Source organism: Pelmatolapia mariae, linkage group LG9, assembly GCF_036321145.2.
Source record: "Pelmatolapia mariae isolate MD_Pm_ZW linkage group LG9, Pm_UMD_F_2, whole genome shotgun sequence".
Lineage (NCBI taxonomy): Eukaryota > Metazoa > Chordata > Actinopteri > Cichliformes > Cichlidae > Pelmatolapia > Pelmatolapia mariae.
The window spans coordinates 34,884,770-34,890,122 of record NC_086235.1 but is presented as its reverse complement, the minus strand read 5'-3'; the positions used below and the strand labels follow the sequence as shown (position 1 = coordinate 34,890,122).

At 44.8% G+C, this 5,353-nt stretch overlaps 1 pseudogene; it reads left to right on the top strand.

The window, feature by feature from the left end:
* The first annotated feature begins 3,297 nt into the window (after positions 1 to 3,297).
* On the top strand, positions 3,298 to 3,416 carry LOC134635122 (5S ribosomal RNA; annotated as a pseudogene).
* The last annotated feature ends 1,937 nt before the right edge of the window (positions 3,417 to 5,353 follow it).

The window sequence follows — 5,353 nt, the reverse complement described above, 5'->3', positions numbered from 1 at the left end:
GCTGAGACGGGAGCTGTCCAGATGGCGGACTGTCAAAACTAATAAAAACTCAGAATATACGTTGCATCTGGCAATAACGAACTGTGTGTGTGTGTCTGTGTGTACGTGGGTGAAGTGCATCTCACAGTAACATTGTACAAGACCTCCAAAAGTTGAATCTGTTCATCTGGACGTAACGTTTTGTGGGAGAAACGTTTCGTCACTCATCCAAGTGACTTCTTCAGTCTTCAGAGACTGAAGAAGTCACTTGGATGAGTGACGAAACGTTCTTCAGTCTTCAGAGACTGAAGAAGTCACTTGGATGAGTGACGAAACGTTCTTCAGTCTTCAGAGACTGAAGAAGTCACTTGGATGAGTGACGAAATGTTCTTCAGTCTTCAGAGACTGAAGAAGTCACTTGGATGAGTGACGAAACGTTTCTCCCACAAAACGTTACGTCCAGATGAACAGATTCAACTTTTGGAGATTTACTTTCCTGGATGATTGAGAATGCATCAAGAAGATTGTACAAGACCGTTGTTTCATCTCCATAATGACATCTATCCACTTAAACAAAATCCAAGTTGTTCTGGATGTGGTGTTCAGAACTGCCTACCAGTGGGTTGATGATTGAAGTCATTAACTTTGAGATATTATAGGTGACCAAGTTCATAAGTATCTTTGCCACTGGGCAGTGACAATGTTTTTCTCATGATACTCTTTCTGGTTTAGCAAAACCATTAACTCACCCTTGTCTGCCAGAAGGTAATGTTGATAATGTTGTTGTCATTACTAAGTGATATGAGTGCCTTCCTCTTCTCCATGTTGATGTTGGATTCTGGGGGCTTCAGCAGGTTCAGCTGGTAGTGCACTCTCTCAATACCGCCGGAGTTGCTTCCACTGCTTATCACATGTTCTTTCTCCAGTTCTGCTTACTGTGTGTGAGCAGGCATTCTAAAAAGATATCAGTGTTCATAGTAAACACAAATGACAGTGCCAGAGAGAAAGTGTGTCACTGGACTGAAAAGAGAGCTTATATACAGTACATCAGAAGGTCGATGAGATTCTATGTCAGCTGTATGCAGACAGCATTCAGGGAGCTCAAGCAAAGGATAGTACTGTAAAAAGATCAGGCACAGAATTCCACAAAGAAGCCTCTAATAGACAGTAGTCATGGTTGCCTAACACTGAAATAAAAGCTGTGTCCAAATTCAGGGGCACAAATTCATCCTTCGGAGGCTGCATTTGGAGACCGATTATGTCACAGCCAGGAGACAAAGGCTGTCCAAATTCGAAGAATCCTCCAAATGCGGCCGACAAATGCGTCCTTCATTTTTCCAGATTTGAAGGATTGGTCAGGCGTATAAATCATGGCCCAACCTATCCCAGAATTCCTAGTGCGGCCCGGCCAATGCCAGTTTCCAATAATGGCGGTAGCTACTTAGTTTTAATATTACTCTTATTACTCTGTTCTATACTTTATTAATTTAATTATAATTGATAATATTTTTATAATAATATAAAAAATGCTTTTCAAACACGGCAATGGTCGAGGAGCGTGGCTGAAGAGTTTGAAACATTACTCTTTCTGGGTATCTATTGTATATCTGAACTCAGAAACACGACACCGACAGAGAACAGAGGGAACACAGAGTACAGGAGGGGCCCTCCTGAGGGGCCTTCCTTTGCCTTTGCCCCTCATGTCACCAGAGTGACATGAGGGGCAAAGGAATCCACGAGCTAAGAAATACAGAACAAAAACCAAAACACTAGTAACCATGAGCCAAGAAGAAAACAGACTAATAAACAATAATATAAAACCAAAACACTGTGCGACAGGCCCAGGAACGTAGCAGATGGAGAATTTACTCCAATTTACTGTTACATTTTAGGGAGCAAGGAGCTGAGTTATTAAACTCCACCAAGACAGCTGTTGACGCAAATCTGAAGGCTAGACCGTCCCATTACACAACCTCACACTTTCGTTCTTTGAAGGACCCGCCCCATGGAGACCGTGAAGGCTGGGTGCTCCAAAGGATGCAGTCCCTGAATTTGGACACAAGTTCAGGTTGCCCCCCCGCCCCACCCACCCAAACGTTCTGTCTTTATACACAGCTTACTGAGGGTAGTTCTCTGGACTCTCTAACATGCTTGTCAGAGAAACACCAGCAGCAGCTTAGAAGCTGCTGTCCTACCAAGACGTCAATGTACATTCCACTAATTGTATTTGTGCATTCCAAAATATTTTTTTATGACTTAATATCTTTCTCAGACTCCATGGTAATGATGACATCCAGAAATGCCACTGATTTTAAAGATGTGCTGATTTACTTCACTGAAGGTTCCACTGATCTCCGTTACCTGGAAAACACCTGAGGATAGGTTGTTTTATAATGACTGACCTGTGAATCTTTTTATGTTGACTGCTTTCTAGGTTTGATCAGCTGACCACTGTGACCAACATCTTGCTGCTGAACCTTGTGATGTCCTCCCTGATCTTCATGATCAGCCTTCCTTTCATGGCAGTCTACATGCAGCTCTCTAACTGGATCCTTGGCGAAGTTATGTGCAAGATTGTTAGTACTGTCTACTATCTGGGTTTTTACAGCTCTGTACTCTTTCTAGCCCTTCTGACCTTTGATCAATACCTTGCAATTCTGTACCCGTTGAATGACTCACAAGTAAGAAATCGAAAGTATGCAGGAATCTCCTGCAGTATTGTGTGGCTAGTCAGTGGGTTAGCATGTATCAGACCAATGATTATCTATAGTAGTTTCTTTTCTAGTCTTGATAACAAAACTTTTTGTGAGGAGTACCCTCGAAACCTTACCTATGTTGATATGGGCCAGCTGAGAAAATCTGGGTTTTATCTTCAGCTTATTGTTTTCTTTATTTTCCCACTGATTGTTATTGTCTACTGCTACAGTAGGATTGCATTCACTGTTATGTCATCCAGGATTGCCAACAAATTCAAGACAGTCAGGCTCATCTTCATCATTGTGCTGTTGTTTTTCATGTGCTGGACTCCTTTCAACTTTGTACACTTGATGAACATCAACAATGAAGTTGTGAGTGATTGTGGGTACGAACAGAAACTGGGTTATGCACTTCAAATTACTCGCACCATTGCCTACTTTTACTTTTGTATCAGTCCTGTATTCTATACTTTTGTTGGGAAGAATTTCCAGAACCACTTCAGGCATCTGCTGGTGAAACACTTCCCAAAGTTAAAGAGGCATATGTCTGTTAGTCAAAACAGCAGAAGCTACATGAACACAAAAACGACACCAAATGATTATAGGGAGATTTAGCAAACCAGCTTACGGCCATACCACCCTGAGCACGCCCGATCTCGTCTGATTTCACAAGCTAAGCAAGGTTGGGCTTGGTTAGTACTTGGATGGGAGACCTCCTGGGAATACCAGGTGTTGTAAGCCCGGGCAACACGGTGGCTCGGTGGTTAGCACTGTTGCCGCACGGCAAGAAGGTCCTGAGTTCAATTCCACCATCAGGCCGGGGTCTTTCTGTGTGGAGTTTGCATGTTCTCCCTGTGTTTGCGTGGGTTCTCCCCGGGTACTCCCGCTTCCACCCACAGTCCAAAGACATGCAATTAGTGGGGATAGGTTAACTGGAAGCACTAAATTGCCCATAGGTGTGAATGTGAGTGCAATTGGTTGTCTCCTGTCTCTGTGTTAGCCCTGCGACAGAAAAAAATCAAATCACTTTTATTGTCACATCACATGTGCAGGTACACTGGTACAGTACATGTGAGTGAAATTCTTGTGTGCGAGCTTCACAAGCAACAGAGTTGTGCAAAATACAATAACGTAAAACAAGCAAAATATAAAAATGGCTAATCTAAAAAGTAATAAATATATGTACAATATGTAAAGGTATATACGTTACTGAATGTGTATACTAAATATGTTTTTCTACGTGTGTGTGTTTGAGTGTGTATATAGTATGTATATACATGTTTTACAAATGAAATAAAGTAAACAATAAAATAAGATATATAAAATATACAGAGGTTGGTATGTGCAGAACAGTGGTATTTATATACAGTATGGAGTGCATAATGTTGAAGTTCCAGTAGTGAGGGTGAGGTGTCTATGAAGTGTTCAGCAGTCTGATGGCCTGATGGAAAAAGCTGTCTCTCAGTCTGCTGGTACGGGACCGGATGCTGCAGAACCTCCTTCCTGATGGAAGTAGTCTGAACAGTTTATGGCTGGGGTGGCTGGAGTCCTTGATGATCCTCCCCGCTTTCCTCAGGCACCGCTTCCTGTAGATGTCTTGGAGGGAGGGAAGCTCACCTCCAATTATCCGTTCAGCACACCGCACTACTCTCTGGAGAGCTTTGCGGTTGTGAGCGGTGCTGTTGCCGTACCAGGTGGTGATGCATCCAGTGAGGATGCTCTCAATGGCACAGCGATAGAAGGTCCTGAGGATGCGGGGGCTCATGCCGAATCTCTTCAGTCTCCTGAGAAAGAAGAGGCGCTGCTGCGCCTTCTTCACTGTTTTGTTTATGTGTACTGACCACGTAAGATCCTCAGCCAGATGTACACCAAGGAAGCGGAAGCTGCTCACTCTCTCCACAGCAGCGCCGTTGATGGTGATGGGGGTGTGTACTCCTCTGCACCTCCGGAAGTCCACTATCAACTCCTTTGTCTTTGCGACGTTGAGGGTGAGATGGTTGTCTTGACACCAGTGGGTCAGGGCGCTGACCTCCTCCCTGTAGGCCGTCTCATCACCGTTGGTAATAAGACCCACCACTGTAGTGTCGTCCGCAAACTTCACAATGATGTTGGAGTTTCTAGTGGCCGTGCAGTCGTAGGTGTAGAGTGAGTACAGGAGAGGGCTCAGTACACACCCCTGTGGAGCACCAGTGTTCAGTGTGATGGGGGATGAGGTGGTGCTGCCCAGTCTGACCACTTGGCGTCTGTCAGACAGGAAGTTAAGGATCCAGCTGCAGAGGGAGCTGCTCAGTCCTAGATCCTGCAGTTTCCTGTCCAGCTTCGAGGGAACGATGGTGTTGAATGCTGAGCTGTAATCTACAAACAGCATTCTCACATACGTGTCTCTCTTCTCCAGGTGTGACAGGGCAGCATGGAGTGTCAGGGCTATGGCATCATCAGTGGACCTGTTGTGGCGGTATGCGAACTGTAGAGGGTCCAGTGAGTCGGGTAGTGCAGAGCAGATGAAGTCCCTGACCAGCTTCTCGAAGCATTTGCTCACGATGGGGGTCAGGGCTACGGGTCGCCAGTCGTTCAATGAGGAGATGGTGGAGGATTTGGGTACAGGGACGATGGTGGCCATTTTGAAGCAGGCTGGGACTACAGACAGAGAGAGGGAAAGGTTGAAGATGTGTGTAAAC